The following is a 22,016-nucleotide window of genomic DNA, read 5'->3' as shown; positions in this document are numbered from 1 at the left end:
AATTTCAAAGCCTTGCCGATCAGTTTGGCCGATGAGGCGTCTATACTGCTTGTTCAATAGAATTTATGAGGATATTGCTTAGGAAATACTTGTTTAAAGTTACAATATATATATATATATATACAATTATTTTTTTAAAATGAGGTTTACTTAAAAAGGACCATACATTATTACGTTTTTTAAATAACGACTCTATGAATTATTGATATATTATGTAGCTTATTCTTAAAGGGGTCTAGTGTAGCATTTTTCAATTTAACGATGAAATTTATTTGAAAACCTTTAATGATTGGTTTTTACAAATACAAAATACAGTACAATATTTAAACATACCATTGTGTATATATTCAGGTGTATACTCAACGACACTTCTTCGAATCCATTATGGCCATTTTATTTGACGCTCAATTCTGTGAGAACATCGCCACGTGCTTTTGATTGGTTCAGATACTTAACTACGACGTTTTTGGAAAGAGACGTAAACCTGGCTATTGAAACTACCTGTTTGAGAGAGATTCTGACACAATTAGTAACCTTACTTGGGCCTGAGTGAGATAGGTAACGAGGAATGGAAATATCCCAATGAAAAAAAATTTCATCGAATATTGTATTGAACTGGTATTGTTATTGTATTGTATTGGCAACTATTCAACCACAACAATCATTATAACCATCCAACTTATAAAAAATAGTTTGTTCATGTTTTGGGAATATACTGCCTAATAGTTCTAGGGTAAAAGGAGTAGTTTATTTCATGATAAACCATTTGAGTGGTGAGCGCAAAGGTGATAATTGATTGACCGACCAAGCGACATTTGTGACAAGTGACTCTTGGAAGTATATTATTTTCTTTAAATAAAATCTATGAACACTAGGGGATAAAAACGAAAATTTCGTTCACAGAAATGGCAATAACTGTACGAAAACGAGCAAAAGTAGTCGACTTTGAAATAAATTGAGATGTTAACCATCCAGAGGACCGATAATAGACGAGAGAAACACCCATAATGAAGGTTTAATGGTCTAGAGTGCATAAAATATTGTTCTTTAATTTTTAAATAAGAACCTAATAATAACCATTTAAAGTCATGATATCACAACGGGCTTATTTGTCCAACCCAGGCAAGAACGAAACCATTTCTTTAAACGGAGCCCCCAACTAGTATGCATATTCAATACACCAGGGCATTGCTTATTTTTTAGCACACAAGAAAGACATTGGGTTGACCCTATTGTTTTAAAACTCAAGGGCAGATATATTGTCCAGTCGTTTATTTTGTGCCAACAAACACAAGTGAAGGCCACTCTTAATGTCAATAATTATACATTTTTTTACACTGAACTGGCATCCGAAATTTATCAAAGGTGCATATACGTATACATATAAGCCTATATAATAAAAAGGTCACTGTTCTCATGTATTTTGACATTTTGTAATTTAAAATAGAGTATTACATTACATATAAGCCTATGTTCATATTTACAAAAGAGCTACATGAACATGGCTACAAAAGCAGGAAATAATCGAATAAAACTTAGATATTAGATTTCGTAGTTATAATAAATCGAGCGCAGATGAAATCGTGGGGTCTTGAATTCCACCGAAGGCAAACCTCCAGCAAATTAACATGAAATTATTTTCGGAGAAGGTTGGCTAAAACTACTTTCCCTACATACACACACACACACACACACATTGTGATTCAATGCTACATACGCTTTTAAGGATATTCTGTCACATAGATAATTTATTTATTAGTTCGTTTAATTAACTATATTGCTTTTCTCATAAGGTTTTTAGTAGCTTTGGCCCTAAAACTAGTTTCATTTATAAATTATGTAACAACTAATGTTTTACTCGATCCAATAATGCTAATAATACAGAAGAAGGAAACAGCATTATCTGCACAAACGATACGACTTAAAATCTACTCGCAATATACTGAACAATCTTTTCAAGAGTAAAACGGCAAAAAAAAAACTAAAACAAAACGTTAATCCCAGTTAAACAATTGTCCTCCAACACTTAAAATTGCCGAGTGAGCTAACAACAAAACTGGACTAATGTATGACATCATCACTGGACAATGTGAAGCTATTTGACTGACTTCATTACATGGTTGAGCTCGAGACACATAAGGTAATTGCCATTTAACATTATACGGTCTAATTGTAGTCATTTGTCTGTAATGTCTTTGCTTAAAAGGACGAGAAACCATCACAATTACTGAATAGTAACTTGCTCTCAATCAACTGCTTTAGTAATATTTGTTGACACATTAGTGAGAAAACGAGTTTGCATAAAAGAATATGGTACCGGCTACAAACGAAAAGCATTTTGAACCACCTATATATAATTGAGTGGTCTGTGTCAAATCGTTATAAGCCCAATGAAATAACTGTAATATTTTGCAAAACGATTGGTCTTGATGTAAAGCCAAACTAGCTATCGAACCCAATTATTGCTGCTTCATCTGGATGTAGTGGAGTTTCTAAGGGACCTATGCTTTTAAAGCACAACTGTTTGCTTTATGGACATTTAATGGTCTTTGCCTCAAAATCACACGATGATCTAGAACCTGTTTTCAAGTAGCTGAACCAAACTAGTCTGAAACTGGTTCAAAATTTACAATGCTCATGTTCTTCGGGAGCTGCATGTTTTCTATTGGGGTTTGAAATGATAAGAAAGAATAAAGAATTTGCTTATACCAAAAGCATGTAAGCTAGTATTTTTGTTGTACAGTACTCACCTTTGCGGTGCTTGATGCTCCAATAATTTTGGTAGATAAAAACTAACATTTTTGAGCTAAGATGCAACTTTTAAAAAGGGATCGTTGTACAATAAATGAGATTAGTGAGTTGTATAAAGGATTTAAAAAACAACTAAATCAACAAATAAAATGTCAACTAAAAGCGGTTTGTACCAAACTTGAAATAATGAAAACGTAATAGGGAGCTGCCTCTCACGTCCTGTAGAGCTGTTCGAACCGAATGATGTAATACTCCTGGAAACACTGACCATGACACCTCCCTCGCCCAAAGTTAGGGTGACAACATTCCAAAGACTGGCCAGGGAGGCCCATTCCGCGCTGTCCCTCCGTAGAAGGAGGGTTTATACGAATGTGTTAAAACCCTATATACGTATTTTAGACATAGCTGAAGGAATGTTTAGCTATGTGTTTGAAAAACAAAACGCTAGACTAAAAATATGAAATCTGACCATGCTAAGTAGTCTGCTTACAATATTAATTATATTGGGGGGGGGAGGTTATTCTCCCCATCAGTTGAAAGTGTTTTAAATGGTTATATCTTTTGAAAACAATCCGGGGAGAATAATATTTGAGAAGGTATAGTATTAAATTTAAAATAGAGATAGTAAAAGGGACTATGCAAAGCTCAGTTCACTCAGGGTGTTACGGCAATGTAAGCAAGTGGAAGGATCATACAGCTGCCTACACACAGCGTACAAACACGGTGAATTGTCTTTTGTACACTGACCCTCTTGCACTATTACACACACTTTAATATTTAACTAGTCTCTAAACTTAAATTTACATTCAGTTTTTTACTTTTCACTCAGATTGTTTTATGTGTGTAGGTTTTTGGACTTGTTTTTGTTGTGTGTTTTAGTTTAGATGATTCATCAGTGACATTGTTAAGGTAATTTTTGAGAGATATGGTTCAAACCCTGATCCTGTTACATAATGAGGACCTTTCGTTACATCGCATCATAAATCCATAGCTCAGTTACATGCGAATGGAAACTGGATATAGAATTGGCCACTTTTGGGGGCCAAAGTCCCTCCCTTATATTAGTATTTTCTTAGGTTTAAATGGTTACTATGTTTTTATGCTGTGTTAAAATGGCAAACATAGCTCCAAAAAGTATTTTAAATTCCTCTGTATTTTGTGATATCACTAAATATCACTTATATCTAATTGCAATGGAATTTCCTTACTGTGCAATAATATTGTTTAGCTATTTTAGTGTCGTCTTGCACATCATCTCCATCAACTCCAGCTGTTAACTCAACCAAACTCTCAACCAAGGAGTAAACGAATTGCTAATGGGTTCTGTCAACAACTTCTCGGAGAAACGATTTCTTATTACACTTCCTAGTCCCAGCTTTATCTTGCATCGTTTGATGAATGCTGTAAAGAGGTACGTTTTAAGTATTGGAAAGAAATCATTGACATTTTAAAATTATATTTTTAAGAAATTAATTTTAGTTTAATCGCTTAAAAAAAAAGATTCTTACCAAATGTTTCTAAGCCAATAAGGCAATAGAAATATGCAATTCATAATTTAACACATGTCTATTGATATTTCTTTTTTTTCAAAATTCAATAATAGTTGGTAGAAGTGGTGGGAGGCTGATGTTTGAAGTAAACTTAATAATGATCAGGTTAAATGTAAGAAATAACCACTTTTCCCTCTTTGCCTGTGAAAATAAATACATTTTAATTTCATTTTTTCACTATCTCTATTCGGCTATTTGAAAGACCTGAAAGAGTACATTTAAATTAACTTGTGATTTTAACTGAAAAAACCCCAATCTCTTGGCTGTAGTGTCGAAATAAGTATTACTATTTAAAATATTCCTGGAACAACTTGTATAAAAAAACAAGCTGTTTGCTGTATTGGTTGGTTATATGCTAAAAATATAAAATAATGGGTGTAGGATGATGTGTTAAGGAATACCAAACATAAAAGTATTTTCCTACGATAAAGTGACAAGGGTGAATAAAGAGAAGATATCCTTATCCATCATCTTTTGTTGTAAAACGAAACCGTTTCTCTTTATCGTCTTCAATCTCAGCAGTCTGCTTTATAAAGCATAATCATGGTATTATTTACCAATTGAATTCCTTGATAACATCCATAGTGTGGGTTAAGTGATTCTATTTGCATGTTTACGATCTCGTTCTCTTCTTTTATATTGAAATTCCACGCAGAAATCTTACCTGCTTTAAAATACGTTTCCCGTAAAGCTATTTTTATTTATATGACTAATTTCAACTATTATAAAAATATTTACGTCATGGTTTAATCGTAACAAGACGTTACTATGCAGAGGCCTATATAAAATGGGTAACTGAAACAAAAAACTCGTCGAAATCCAACTGTTATTCAAATAAGTGGACTCCTTTTTCACTAGCTTTAATTTGCATTTATTTCTCCGAAATGACTAGGCTACAGGTCTACTAATAACATTAACGTAAAAGCTTTGACTAATGGTAAAAGCTTGAAATTCCTTTAAAATCATGCACATTGATATGAGATAACCGACCATAGGAAAGTAGGTGTTTTAAGCCAAGTATGAATGGAGATGAGTGTAGGATGAGTGGCACGATGTTGCAGTCTTGTTAGTAACTAAGGCCGACATGTTCCAGACACTGTTGTTAATTAATAGTCAATACAGCTAATGTCAATAAGGGACCTACAGTTTATAGTGGAATCCGAACTACATTTTTGCCTTGTAATTAACGAATTCGTCCAATTATCAGAATAGTACTGTGGATAGTCGTAGTACTCACTAGTGCGGACGTTAATCCACACCAGAGAGTATCGCATCCAATATTAGGTAACGGTGTTGGTGAAACCATAAAAATACTTTACTAACAAGGCTTGGATGTACATTCATTCAGTAAAAAGGACATTTAAATTTCAAAAGAGAAGAGATTTCTCTCCTTGGTGTCACATTGATTTTCATGAGCCCAAAACTGGTGGAAAGCAGACTTAAACCTTCGCGCGAGAAATATATTGTTAATATTTGTTTCTATTTCAGTAAACAAAATTGAAGAACTATAAGAATTTTTAAATAAAAAATAACGAATACTGATTCCCATAAACAATTCACAAAATCTTTGATGTCCGTATAATTTAATTCAGAGTATTTGTGGTTTAGAAACCTCTACATTTTGTGGCCTCAATCTTAACCTCAACTCTTAAAGTGACTTATTGGTTACCTTGATGACAACCTTTATTAGTGTCATGGGCAGAACATACAATTAGAATCCAATATTATTTTGATTTGTTTAATAATTGTTCTTAATTTATACTTATTTGGTTCAAGTTTGCATTACTAGTTTTGATACTTCGTCAAATGCTCATGGAGTATGTTAATAAACTGTTTTGCAGTTTAATATTGAATATAAATTATTCAATTTGTCATTACCAAATATATTTAAGCCACAATGGTATAAACACTACGTGGTTTTTTTTTAATGGTAACTGCTTTGACAGGGGTTTTTAACATAAGGATTGTTATGAAAATTAGGTAAACTCTTTACGTTATAGATTTAGAGTCAGGCTTGTTAAAATCTTTTAAACTATATTTAAGTACCAATTCGTTTATTAGCCATTTGATTACTGTTGATTAACACTGCAATCCTTTAGAAATATTATTGAACTTCAAAGATAGTGTTTACGAAACGCTCGTGAGTTTGGCTTATTAGGATTATTTCCATTTTATATCAGAAACAATCCACTTTCAGCCATTTTAAACATAAAACCAAGCGAATGAATCTAAATTTAAAACAGTCAATCGCAATCGGAATATTTTACTTAGCATTTGTTAATCAAAGTGAACCTGTAGATTAAAGCTCTTTGAAAGTTCTGTTTTATGTTTTATAGCTTTGGTTTATGGTTTAATAAAACTTTATGCTGATGAAGCTACTTTTGACTCCTATCATCATCGTCAATGATGTTAATGCACACATTAAATTACGGCAGTTATTCTTTTATGGTTTTTAATACAAGCCAGTTCAGTTTTATTTAAAACACACTTATCATCAAAGATTAATCTATTTTACTTTAAAGGGTTTAGTTGAAGGTGGAATTTGAAGAACATACCATGGAACATACACCGATTAGACATAAGGGTAAAATCCATGTAGTGGTTTGCAATATTTAAATTTGAACCTTGATAACACGATAGAAGCTCCACATTAAACAAGCTCTTAAATATATAAACTAAAACAAAAAAAAACATTAAACTAGATTTTCCAATTTGTTATGCGTATACGGTGTGTAAATCAAGTATGGGAATATATCTGTATTATTGAAACAGAAATAATCTGTTTATGACATTGTTTTAAACAAAGGTTCCTCAATCTTTTACATCAAAACTATTTTTTAAGCCCCTAACATAGTTGGAGGTAGGGGGTGACTTTATTTTCTTCAAATAGCAACCCCTTTAAAATATACATAGCAACCGTAAAATGTTTTTCGTCACACTGCAGCAAAAAAAGGCCGTTTTTAATGCATGTGTTGTGGGTCTAAAGTAGCATTTTTACTCTCTAGGAAGTAAAAATCAGCTGTTGTAAACAGTTGTAAATTTCGATTGTGGCAATCATATCAATCGAAGTTATTTATAGATTGATTTACCGGTATTAGGTAAGATGTTACCTGTAGTTGTCGATCTATCGACATATCGATGGTATAATGTAGGCTACTTAACACAATCTTAATAGATGAAATGATTACTTAACAGCTGCTTATTTACATTAGCAGAATTGAAAACAAGCTGGAAGTCGTTTTGAGAGGTTATTTTTACACACAAATTATTTCGTTTTCTAGCTTAGTTTGATAATTAATGATACAATATGACGAAAAATATAGCTCACTACTCGGTCGAAAAGTGTCAGTGTGTGTGTTGCGAAAAGTGTTATAGTTTTGAGAGGCCCTAGTGATGAAATATACTATATGATATCAACGGTTTCTACTTTGTCACAGAGATGGTAGTTCAACCCCCCCCTCCCTCCAAGAAAATTCTTGCATAACATACTGACTTTAGGATGAAATACAATATATGAATATATGAAAGATTTATCATCATTTAAACATACACTATAACGTAAACATGCCATTGAAAGTGGGTCCAAGTTTGTAAATATTTATTTATGAATAGATTGACATGTATCAAACGTTGCACCCTTTAATTATCACAGAACAATTTATCGAATGGCACACACGTTTTTTAATATAAAATTAAGTAAAATTTTGGACGTTTAAAATCCTGTCTTACGTGTGAGGGAGAGCAGAGCGTCTCCAGATGAAAAGGTTTCTCATGTGACGTCATTTAGCGGTGAAAGGGTTCATTCACCAGCTGATGGAATATTTTATGGCACTTTTGTTGATTTAAACGAGAATTCAAACCAAGATTCTGTGTAACGAGAATCTAAATTATACAGGGCGATTGATATAAGTGTGCCAGCTGTTTTATTCGAAATTTGTTAGATATATACAAATGTTAAATTGTAACTGCGTTGGATTTTTTATTTTAAAAATTTTGGTCAGATTGAAAAAAAATAATTTTAGCCGCCATTTTTTCTATATGGCCGCCAACTTAGATTTTTCTTATGGGAGACCCTGCGTTTTATGATTTTTAAGAAATTGAATGCAATTCAGAAACGTTTTTACTCATAGTTTTTTTGTCTAAAGTTACTCCTTGAGGAGTTACAGCGTGTTACAACTATGAAAAAATGACTTGCGGTGTACATTCTGCATCCTGTAGCTCCTAAACGAGTAAGTTTAGAGGGGAAATGCCGAGAGTAAATAAGTATTAAAATTGTATCTACATTCTAGAAAGGCCATACAATACCAAAAAAATTATTCCATTGTTTAAAACGGGCCACCATTTTCAAAATGTCAGCAAAATTGAAAATAGGAAAACTAGGAAATTAGGAAAACTGTGTGTCAAAATGTTAAAAAATGTACTAATTAGTAGTTACTAGAACAGTAAACAATTTTCAATAAGCTGATTTAAACTTGTTTAGGAAATTACAATATAATTTATAATACAATAATATACAATAAAACAAGATGGTTGTTTTTAAGTACAAAGGGACAACAGTGGAAAAAAGAATAGGGACGTGAAAGAATTGTATAAAATATTCAGGGAAAAGTGACAGAGACACTCTTCTATATTGGGCTGTCAAAACAATATGCATTTCATCTTGTTGTATTGAAAGCATTATCGAAGGGAAATATAGAAGTCCGGAGGTTTAAAGTAAGTATATGTTCCTCTGAGAGAAGAATTTAAAAGTCTATAGTAAATAGTCTATAAATATGAGAAAAACATTAACAAATAATGTTGCAATAACTTTCAAACCATAATTTTTCCACTAATAGGAGTTGTGCCATTTCGTTTAGAGTTAAAAGCTTATATAATACACACGATTTGAATCAAAATTGGCCATGTTTTTTTAATCCGATTTCCCCGTAAATTGAAAGGCTTTTGGGTAAGTCACAAAAGTTGAAATAACTTATTAACCGGAATTTTTACAGCAATGGTTGTTTCATGTTGTTCAGAGTCAAAAGGAGTATAACATACTAAATAATCAAAATTATTTAGTCCAATATTGGTAAAACTATTTTTTTTGTTATTTAATTGTTTTTAATGGGAAAATCACGTTTAAAAATAAAAATCTCAAAAATAAGTAAAGCCTGGAGATACCATGGATTGGTACTTACACACCTAATTTCATCAAAATCTGGACCACATGTAGATCTGTACACATCTACACATACAGGGAGACGAAAACGAAAACCGTAAAGTAATTATAAACAAGACCATGATGTTTCTCATCACACTGAAAATAAATGCTGCAATGTTATAAGTTCTACGCTGAGCAACTGTAAAAGCCACATCCATCAAAGTCATATCAACCTTGTCATAATTGATGCCACAACTATTAAGTCAAATCTTTTAAAAAGTAAAGCTGTAACGACTTTTAATGGTTCTGGAGGTCCGTGAAGTTGGCGTACCCATATTAGCGTATCCACTTTTGATCATACCAATCGTTAGTTCATCGTTAGTTCTTGATAGTTCCCAAATTTTGTCGTTAGTTCTCAAAAAATAAAAAAGTTATAGCCGATAATAAGTGGGTACGCTAACTTCACACTTCCGGGTTCTAGCGCACGCCGTTTCCTGATGAGAAATGTTTACATCTATATATCAATCGTTAGTTCTTCGTTAGTTCTCGATAGTTCTCCAATATTAACGTTAGTTCTCAAAAAATAAAAAAGTTACGAGGCATACAAAGTGGGTACGCCAACTTCACAATTATAGAATTTCCAGCGGGCACACTTTTTTGAATAAAAATGCTTACATCTATATACCAATCGTTAGTTCTTCGTTAGTTCTCGATAGTTCTCCAATATTGACGTTAGTTCTCAAAAAATAAAAAAGTTACGAGGCATACAAAGTGGGTACGCCAACTTCAAGATTATAGAATTTCCAGCGGGCACACTTTTTTGAATAAAAATGCTTACATCTATATACCAATCGTTAGTTCTTCGTTAGTTCTCGATAGTTCTCCAATATTAACGTTAGTTCTCAAAAAATAAATACCCCCGCCGCAGCAAACCTGCCGACTAAGCGAATTTCCATTTGTCTGAATTGATTTTCAGTTAAATATATTTTAATAACATTAGGTTTAACGAGTACCTAGGTTTGCTGCTACAAGGAAACTAATAAAGTGTGTTTTTGAGTAAAATATTGATAGCTTAGTACAAAATAAATAAATTTGCCAAGTTTGATCAAAATATATTCATAAACAAGCAAACTACAACATTTGACAATATTCTCCATAAGAATAACATGGGAATTTAAAATTTAAATTTTTTTTAATTTTCTCCGTTACTAATAATTGAACAAAAATACTTTTATATACTAAATTATTTGTTTTTTTAAGCTCTTTAAAAAGGCCTAAAGAGAAATTGGGAAATTTTGTGTTTTGAGGGTCAAAAGTGAGAAAACCCAATTTTTACCCCATAAAACCCCCCGTAAAGCCCCGTTCCCATGGTCCGATCGTGCTGGTTCGCGAACTCATTCAAGTTTATCCCGCTTTACACCTTTAAACCAAATTTCATCAAAATCGGACAAAAATTACTCAAGTTATCGCGTTCACGGACGTATATATATATATATATATATATATATATATATATATATATATATATATATATATATATATATATATATGTCTATATATATATATACATATATAAAAATTTGAACGAATAGTGTTTTTGGCCTCTGAGGACATCAAAATGAAAAAGTAAATCGGTCCCGGGTCTAGGTCTTACCGTGCCACCTACGGTAATAGCTACTTCCCTATAGGGAAATTCGCTAAAAAGTTACGAGGCATACAAAGTGGGTATGCCAACTTCACAATTATAGAATTTCCAGCGGGCACACTTTTTTGAATAAAAATGCTTACATCTATATACCAATCGTTAGTTCTTCGTTAGTTCTCAAAAAATAAAAAAGTTACGAGGCATACAAAGTGGGTACGCCAACTTCACAATTATAGAATTTCCAGCGGGCACACTTTTTTGAATAAAAATGCTTACATCTATATACCAATCGTTAGTTCTTCGTTAGTTCTCGATAGTTCTCCAATATTAACGTTAGTTCTCAAAAAATAAAAAAAGTTACGAGGCATACAAAGTGGGTACGCAAACTTTACAATCATACAATTTCCAGCGGGCACAGTTTTCTGACTATAAATGCTTATATCTATATCTACATGTGTCTACACACATGTGTTGTTTTCCCACCAACTGTTCGTTTCGAGAATGGCAAAAATATTCCTTCACTTTGATGTGTGCAAAAATACCGGCAATGAACGGAAAACACGAGCACGAGCATTTGCTGTCATACTACTCGCGATTCGGCGAGTTGCTGTTCTGTACTTTGCGTGGGTACAGTCTGGAGCCGGCTAAAGGCATGGAACTTGAATAAAATCCCTTTTTTTCAAATCATTAAACTAAATTTCAATTAATATTTTATTATAACTAATTTATCATTTGATAACAATATTTATTCTCGGTATATATTAATAACCTAACACTTTTAATTTTGAACGTATTTTGAAACTGTTTAAGAACGATGCTGTGAATGTTTGAAAGAATAGTTGATGGTACGTTTTTGAGAAAAATCGAGAACTAACGAAGAACTAACGATTGGTATATATATATAAGCCTTTATAGTCAGGAAACTGTGCCCGCTGGAAATTGTATGATTGTGAAGTTTGCGTACCCACTTTGTATGACTCGTAACTTTTTTTATTTTTGAGAACTAACGTAAATATTGAAAAACTATCGAGAACTAACAAAGAACTAACGATTGGTATATAGATATAAGCATTTTTATTCAAAAAACTGTGCCCGCTGGAAATTGTATAACTGTGAAGTTAGCGTACACTTTGTATGCCTCGTAACTTTTTTATTTTTTGAGAACTAACGTTAATATTGGAGAACTATCGAGAACTAACGAAGAACTAACGATTGGTATATAGATGTAAGCATTTTTATTCAAAAAAGTGTGCCCGCTGGAAATTCTATAATTGTGAAGTTGGCGTACCCACTTTGTATGCCTCGTAACTTATTTATTTTTTGAGAACTAACGTTAATATTGGAGAACTATCGAGAACTAACGAAGAACTAACGATTGGTATATAGATGTAAGCATTTTTATTCAAAAAAGTGTGCCCGCTGGAAATTCTATAATTGTGAAGTTGGCGTACCCACTTTGTATGCCTCTTAACTTTTTTATTTTTTGAGAACTAACGTCAATATTGGAGAACTATCGAGAACTAACGAAGAACTAACGATTGGTATATAGATGTAAGCATTTTTATTCAAAAAAGTGTGCCCGCTGGAAATTCTATAATTGTGAAGTTGGCGTACCCACTTTGTATGCCTCGTAACTTTTTTATTTTTTGAGAACTAACGTTAATATTGGAGAACTATCGAGACCTAACGAAGAACTAACGATTGGTATATAGATGTAAGCATTTTTATTCAAAAAAGTGTGCCCGCTGGAAATTTTATAATTGTGAAGTTGGCGTACCCACTTTGTATGCCTCTTAACTTTTTTATTTTTTGAGAACTAACGTTAATATTGGAGAACTATCGAGAACTAACGAAGAACTAACGATTGGTATATAGATGTAAGCATTTTTATTCAAAAAAGTGTGCCCGCTGGAAATTTTATAATTGTGAAGTTGGCGTACCCACTTTGTATGCCTCTTAACTTTTTTATTTTTTGAGAACTAACGTTAATATTGGAGAACTATCGAGAACTAACGAAGAACTAACGATTGGTATATACAGTAGATGTAAGCATTTTTATTCAAAAAAGTGTGCCCGCTGGAAATTCTATAATTGTGAAGTTGGCGTACCCACTTTGTATGCCTCTTAACTTTTTTATTTTTTGAGAACTAACGTCAATATTGGAGAACTATCGAGAACTAACGAAGAACTAACGATTGGTATATAGATGTAAGCATTTTTATTCAAAAAAGTGTGCCCGCTGGAAATTCTATAATTGTGAAGTTGGCGTACCCACTTTGTATGCCTCGTAACTTTTTTATTTTTTGAGAACTAACGTTAATATTGGAGAACTATCGAGACCTAACGAAGAACTAACGATTGGTATATAGATGTAAGCATTTTTATTCAAAAAAGTGTGCCCGCTGGAAATTTTATAATTGTGAAGTTGGCGTACCCACTTTGTATGCCTCTTAACTTTTTTATTTTTTGAGAACTAACGTTAATATTGGAGAACTATCGAGAACTAACGAAGAACTAACGATTGGTATATAGATGTAAGCATTTTTATTCAAAAAAGTGTGCCCGCTGGAAATTTTATAATTGTGAAGTTGGCGTACCCACTTTGTATGCCTCTTAACTTTTTTATTTTTTGAGAACTAACGTTAATATTGGAGAACTATCGAGAACTAACGAAGAACTAACGATTGGTATATACAGTAGATGTAAGCATTTTTATTCAAAAAAGTGTGCCCGCTGGAAATTCTATAATTGTGAAGTTGGCGTACCCACTTTGTATGCCTCGTAACTTATTTATTTTTTGAGAACTAACGTTAATATTGGAGAACTATCGAGAACTAACGAAGAACTAACGATTGGTATATAGATGTAAGCATTTTTATTCAAAAAAGTGTGCCCGCTGGAAATTCTATAATTGTGAAGTTGGCGTACCCACTTTGTATGCCTCGTAACTTTTTTATTTTTTGAGAACTAACGTTAATATTGGAGAACTTTTGAGAACTAACGAAGAACTAACGATTGATATATAGATGTAAACATTTCTCATCAGGAAACGGCGTGCGCTAGAACCCGGAAGTGTGAAGTTAGCGTACCCACTTATTATCGGCTATAACTTTGTTATTTTTTGAGAACTAACGACAAAATTTGGGAACTATCAAGAACTAACGATGAACTAACGATTGGTATGATCAAAAGTGGATACGCTAATATGGGTACGCCAACTTCACGGACCTTGGTTCTGGGTTTCATGAAAATGCTGCTTGTTTTATAGTTTCTATTATGTTATTCTTGCAGTAGAATGTGTGTAAAAACGACGTAAAGGATAATCATCATGTTAGTTATTAAAAGACAAATTGCATGGTTTAGTTCATTGATCAGAATTGAATAAATGTATCACAGAATACCATCTTTCTATGATTAAACAAATTGTATTCATTCTGCATTCAAACGTCAAAAAACATCTTAACAAGCAATATAGTTTAAGGACGGGACTAATAATTATAGATATTTAGTTCATCAACCGTTTATAGGTTTTAATAACCTCAAACATTAAAGCGAATTTTGTCTAGTTTAAATTTGTAACTTACGTTGGTTATGTGCGTAAAGAGTAGTTATGGACATATTTAAACAAATAACCATCAAAACCACGACTGTCATTGTGGGTGAAATCTAATAAAACATATAATAACGATAACAGGTGAGTACTAGGTTAGTCGGTGGCTCAGTTGGTAGCGTCGCGGACTTTGGGCCCAAGCTTTTCTAGTGGGGCCTTGGCCCAAGGCAGCGATGTCGTGGGTTCAGATCCTGGTCACTGCCGCAAACATTTTATCAGTACAATTCACCTTTGTACTATACCGGTTCACCCCTTGCTTTGCTGGATACGTTCCACGCACAGATCTGTAGTCTATGTGGACAAGGTTAAAAGGGGCATCCAACCCAAAAAAAAAACAAAAAAAAAACAAAAAAACAATAGATATAAAGGTTTTGCTAATTGTCAAAGATTGTGAAGAAAGAAGATGTTATTTGTTAAAACTTGAAATGGAATTCAATTAGTGTTTCCAACGATTTTATGAAACATTATTTTGAAAGAGACATTTTTAGTTTGCGTGAGAACCATTCTCGTCACCGACACGTGGTGTAATGCCTCAAGTGTGGTATTCGCGAGTAGATTGTTTTCATTCAATTATATAAGTTTTGATTAAACCTAATGCTAGTTAACAGTTTCTTTGCTGATTTCAATTAAAATTTCAAGGGTAGCTTCACTATCTTAGGTATACTGTATTTTTAATTACCTTTTCAAGCTACATATTTTTATCGGAGCACCATTTTTTAAGAGCAGTTAGAAATGTTAAGCTTAGAAATTAAAGAACCAAACGTGATATTATTGTTAAATATGGATAGCAAAAGAAGACTTTGTATTGAATAGCAAAATTTGTTATTGCTCCAAACACGCTTCTATTGACTGTGAGTTGGGCTGGTATTCATAATATTCAAATAAATATTTTTAATAAATGCCTGACCGTCACACTGGTTTAAAGATAGCAAAAAAATTCAAGCTAATAAATGTTCAAATACAATTTGTAACATATTGAAATTAGCAGTTTTGTAATGGAACATTGCAGTGTATAAATATACTGACAGGTGTTCGCTTTGCTGACAGCCCGGTCGTCATATGAACCTGCTCTTATTGCAATGTGTTTCTCCAAATTGCGTTTACTTATGATCAAATACTGTACGCAATGTAAATGTACGTTTAAACTGATAAATCAAGTGGAAAAACATGCATAACCTTTCAAAAGAGTTTTACACATGAGTTTATACTTATACGTAATAGTATATAATGACATATAATATAATAATAGTAATAGTAATAAGAAACACGTAGCACGATGGAAATTTTAATAGTTTTGAGTTTTTTATTTTTTTTATTAATTTTTTATTTTTTTGCGATTGTTCTTTAGGAAAGTAACTATTACCGTGGCACGGTAAGACTTGGGCCTGGGACTGATTTATTTATTTTTTTTTTCATTTTGATGTCCCCAGAGTCTAAAAACACTATTTCTTTAAATTCATATTCACGTATTACACTGCATTATGTTGTGTCCGTGAACAATCGAGTAACTTTGGTCCGATTTTTATGAAATTTAGTTTGAAGGTATAGGGTGGGGTAAATTTGAATGATTTTACGAATAAGCAAGATTGGGTCGTAAAAACGGGTTATTATAGTGGTTTCAAGTTTTTAAACTATTTCAACCAAAACTGTATTCTTAATACATGGAAATGTCAAATTTTCCCTTCAACCAAGTAGAGATTCATAAAAGTATACATTGAAGAGTTGATGTACAGTTAAAGGTTACGGAGGAATAATAAAAAAAACGGCACATTTAATATTCCTAATCCATTCATATGGAGAAAAAGAATACTATTGTATTTTGCTTAGCTGCGAATGTATGTATGTTGATCAAATTTTGCAAACTTATTTATCTCATCCTATACTACGGTAGGCTATAAATATTTTGACAAAACACTTTTTATCCTCCCCGTAGTAGCAAACCTCGTTTATTGTTATTCAAATGCAAAAACCCAATCAAAAAATTGAAATTTGCTTCGTATGCAGGTTTACTGCCGCGATGGTATTTAACTCAATTTAAACTTTAACTTAATTTTAATTTAACTTTTATAAAAAAAGTGATAATGTATGTACAATGTTCTCATAGAAATTAACTAAGCACTTCAATCAAACTGTTGGTTCTATAACCTTTCGACACGTTAACCAACCAGCTGAAAGAGTTAGTAAGCTAGGGGAGGTGTGACAATGAATACTATAGACCGACTCAGGAATGTTATCACTTCATCCCTTCTAGAGGCTGTATTGACCCTTCGAAGCAGGGAAAAATGGCAAACCTTGCGAGCGTTGAGAATATTCTAACCTAATGCGTAATGCTTAAATAAGACTTTTCTAAAAGAATATTTTTGGAAAGACACTTGATTTTGTAATGTAAAATTGGATTAGGATTTCAAGATGCATTTTATGGTTTTTAGGTTTTATAATTAACTGAGCAACTCCCCCATAGTAATGTACTAAAATAACTTACCTTAACATGGATTTTGAACATTATAGGTACTAAAATCTAGTTTGTTGAAAACTTTATAATACTCAATTATTGTGATTGGATCTTATTGCTCTGCAATCTGTATTAAGCTCTCTCACAATCTATACTTTATGATAAGCTAGCTGTTATCCATGGGCTTCACCCCGGTTGACTTCATAAGTATAAAGTATTAATAAAACTATTGATTAGTTAAGTTAAGCTGAAATAAACAAAACAGAATACAGTAATACAAACAAATAATCACAACTGAATTTAATTATGTAATGAATTTAAAGAATAACATACAAATAAGAACAGCTGAGGTATTTTTAACATTAGGTAAATAGAAAGTTCCCTTTAGAAAGGAATTACGACCTTAAAGGGCAATTTATGGAATAATGGATAGTTCATGAAATAGTCAAAAAGTTCATTTACTTTGAGATTTATATATGGATAAAAAAAATACAACTAAGTAACAAAGTATTTCTGTGATGATAAAGGATACTGGTCTCCTTGTATTAACTCCATTTCCTATTTTGTGTAAATATTGTATATTTTCAACTTTTAGTTGGTAGATAGTTTTACGTTCTTGGCTTGCGTTACTTTTTACATTATTTTTGCTGAATATGCGTTCAAGAATAAATGCGTATTAATATTTATCTACCGATATTTATTTACCGATATATTGTGTGATATTATCAACAAACATGTAGTTTAAAGTTTGATAGCACTAATCTATATATTATCTTCCAGGCAATTTAATCTAATCTATATATTAATTATTTATTATTAGGCAAGTCCATATATTAATAGGCAAGCATGTTTCTTTAAAACCTTTATTCTCAGCTAGTGTGCATCGCTGGAAAAATCTACGCATACTGTTGGAAAGATATTTTCCTGTAGATCTGCAAACTCCCTTCATTATTTAAAATAAGCACAAAAAAAATTTTCAATTTAAAAAAATCTATAAGAACCTTATGAGTTGCCATGCTGGTGACGAAATTACAACGCAATTTAAACAAAAAATCAAAACATATGGAAGAAATTCCTATCAAATGTTTTATTAATAGCGTAGGGTGAAAATAGTATATATGTCCAGTTTTCGATCCCTGGCCGTAATTCTAAGTAATTCTAAATCTTTGGTTTCCGCAATTCAAACAGCTGTCTTTCTTGGTATTTAATACGTTAAGAGTGACAGACTTGTGAGAGAAATTTGGACCAAACACTTCGTCCCTCTTCACTCTCTAAGGACTCAGTATACACCGACCAATTTCGTGTGACATGGACTTAAACCCACACTAGACAATTAAACTCATTCTCATTACAAATCCGTCTCTTGCTTGGATCTTTATTCATACACACGTTTCAATACGGACATATAGGATGGATAATAAAGTTTCATAGGATAAATAAACGGTAATTCTTTTTACAAGTATATCCAATATATTTAATTAGAAAACTCACAAATAATAATTGTTGGAGTTTTTATAGATTGGCAAACTATACTCAGCTTTTTCGAGCAACATTGCTGTGTTTAGTAACACATCGAAATACATTATTTTACTATACATCCCAGAATTTGGAAAGAATTACCAGCTCTTTTAGTGGATTTTCTCAAACCTGCCTTATGACCTTGGACCAAGGTTTCCTTGCATAAACCCTGATTCCTGGTCCTGCTTAAATGACACAAGCCCAAAGTGCAGTAAAGAAACAGCTTTGGTGAAAAAGTATTATGGATTTGATGTAACTTAATGCCTGAAGTTTAAACTACTTGAGCAGCTGATCAACTGACGAACATATTTATTTGTATGTATGAAATGGTCTTCGTTCATTCTCATGCGTGACTTCGGAGCGTACTCCTAGTTAGAAGTATATTTAAATATTATATAATAGATCTATATTAATATGGACAGAAAATATTTTTTTATTAAAGAGAGAGCTGTAACCAGGACCGATATTCTTTATCATTTTGGTGCCCCAGAGGCGAAAAACACCATTCGTTCCATTGTGAATGGTTTAAATACTCATTGTTGATGTAGTGTTTTAATATTGGGTATATGGGGAAATAATATATTCTTGAAGAATCAGTGAAAAAATTTTTGATCGTCGTATATTCAATTGTAAAAAGGGATTTTGACTATTTTATTTGTCTTTTATAACAACTAGTACAATGCGAAGATAGTTAACGACATATTTTTAATCAATATTATTAACCATTTCTTGTTGTCAGTACAGAATCTGTTGGTTCTATAAGCTAAAAAAACTGTTAATAGAAAAGAACTGACCTTCGAGTTGTCTCTCGTAGAAAGAAATAATGAAGTCTCAAGTCTCTTAGAAACAAAAACATTGTCTGGATTTATAAAACACGTAGAAACAAAGGATAAATAACTGACATCAAAAAAGAAACTGGATTGTTTTTTCAGAGTCCGTTTTATTTCGATCGACAGGTATTTTAAAACTTATCATAATCCTCATCAAAAGTCACATAGTTTTTGGAAAAATGTAGCTCCTCAAGTTATGTCTTTTATTAAATATATCTTAATTTCATTTCTAAATAACATTTTTCTTTTCGTTTTAATGGATGTGATTATATACTTTTACAGTACATGCATATTTTTCAAATCGGATTGTTTTAGTTTAATATCATGAAGATGGACTCTTCGCCAATCGAATAATCAATTAACAATCGGATAGAACTGGGCTACAAAGAAATGCATGGCGAATTTCCTTTTATTTGTTAACCTTGTTGAAAAAGGTATCTCAGGACACTTCAAAGCCCTTTATTTGTAGATGTACACTTAAATAGTATTAAATGTTTAAACAAATTCCTTAATCTGATAACAGCACTATCCTCAAGTTCATGACTCTTTTTTAATCAATAAACCAATTAACATTAAAACTATGGTACTTACAAAATATTTTGAAGCAACGCTCACCTGAAAAAGTCAAAAATGTTATTAAATCGTAGGTAAATATGTAGCATTTGATAAACATTGCGTAACTTGATTTATGAAATTCTTACTAAATTGTACAAATCGTACAAGGTTGTTATTAAGTCATTAACATCATACAGTAAATTCGTCATGACCATTTTATACCAGCTGCTAAGCGTGCGTAAAACTCGTACTTTTATTACATCCAATTTTGAACAAAGTGGTTGTAAAATGTTGGTTACATGCACAAAACGAGATAGAAATTAATTGTTAATCTTCATCGTTTCCAATACAATTTAGTTTCAAAAATAATGATTTTGTATTTATCTTATTATTATTAATTGTCTGGATGACGGGGTGTATATCAAGGACGTTACGAAAACGAACTATGTTATCAGCTTCAAGAAAACAGTTATCCAGTATTTCTGATAGTATGATTCAGCACAGTGTGTACTCGCTGGAGAGGGCAGATAGCCAGATTGAATACAATGTCACTTGGTTGACAATGTTTGGGTTACGTGTCACTTGAGTATGTTGATACATGACACTAGAACACACCCACGCACACTCACACACACCCCCCCCCCCCACATGCACGCACACAAAGCCATATAATTTCAGTTATACCTTTGGTGTTATCACAGAGACTCATCTGTTCTAAATTTGATAATCTTTAAGTGCTTCGAAATGTATTTTTCTTTTTGGAGTTAGTAAAGGATCATCTTGCTGGTGCATGGGTTTTAATTAAGTTTTACTTATATTTTTAGTTGACCCTCTTGACTTTTTACCCTCCTCCTTATTGATAGTGTATAGGGAAGGTATTTTTTGTCAAAATCTTTGAGTATGAGTTTAGAAAGAAAATATAAGCCTTTTTATAGGAGTGGAAATTTTTTCCCCAGTACAAAAGTTGGGTTTTATAATTGAGGGACGAAGTAGTAAGGTATGGGACAAAAATCTTTAAGAGAATATAACTTTTGATGAAGAAAGCAGTTTTTCTGTTTCATGATATTTCAAAATCTTCTTTCAGATGTTCCTTCCCTAATAGCACACAGTTAATATACCATCCAGATCTTGAATTGAACTACGTAAAGTAGCAACTGAGATAGTTTGAAAGTTATTTTTTTTAAACTTACTACAACATTATATAAAATAAACTGTATAACTACTCGTAGTTAGTTGTTTATCAGTAAAAATACAGTGCATTCAAAATGACAACTTGATTTTACACAAATGCACAACCTAGTTCGGTGAAGATTCCAATTTCAAACTTTTACAACATCGGTTGTTAGATTTCAAGTTACACCATTGGGAACGACCTATCAACCTGACAACTGTTCATTGACAGTAGAGAAGTTGGGAAATGTATTGTTCTTGTTTACATGATACTTTCTATGATGCCGTTTTCACTCACGACATGATATTTTATTGTTTAGGTTACAGTTGTGGTACATATACACGATGTGAATCCTTCTGATTCTCCCTAAAATTACAAAAATCCTCATATAACCTGTGTATAAGAACAACAGCAAACTTATACATACGTTTTTAACAACTACCTATAAAACATAATCTGAATAAAATAATACAGATCTTTTTAGTATAACTCATTGAACACTGAGGTTTTATTTGGCTTTAGTCACTTTTTTTAGAGTCTCTCTTTATCCTTAGTATGTTTTCACTTAGAATGACTATTTCATTTTCCCTTGATTTTCACATTTAATTTATGTATGACGGACAAACATTACTTTTCATTTTGGTACTTTGACAGTGTCCCTAACTGTTATAATTATACCTAAGTGAAAACAATTCATTGTTTAACTTTTAATTAAAATTATGATTTTAGGAATATAACAAATACCTTTGCGTCACACAATAAATTTAGTACACCGAATAGATTGAACCTCATTG

General features: G+C 32.2%; 1 protein-coding gene across 1 annotated transcript in view; it reads right to left on the bottom strand.

Moving 5' to 3' along the window:
- LOC128988772 (potassium voltage-gated channel protein Shaw-like) overlaps positions 1–22,016 on the bottom strand; it is a 317,384-nt gene that overhangs the window by 116,825 nt on the left and 178,543 nt on the right. The gene's annotated exons all lie outside the window — the stretch shown is intronic.

This window comes from Macrosteles quadrilineatus, unplaced genomic scaffold (assembly GCF_028750875.1).
Source record: "Macrosteles quadrilineatus isolate MER2022 unplaced genomic scaffold, UCM_ALF_1.0 Scaffold_3__2_contigs__length_128488019, whole genome shotgun sequence".
Lineage (NCBI taxonomy): Eukaryota > Metazoa > Arthropoda > Insecta > Hemiptera > Cicadellidae > Macrosteles > Macrosteles quadrilineatus.
The sequence above is the reverse complement of the archived record's forward strand: the minus strand, read 5'-3'. Positions and strand labels throughout refer to the sequence as shown.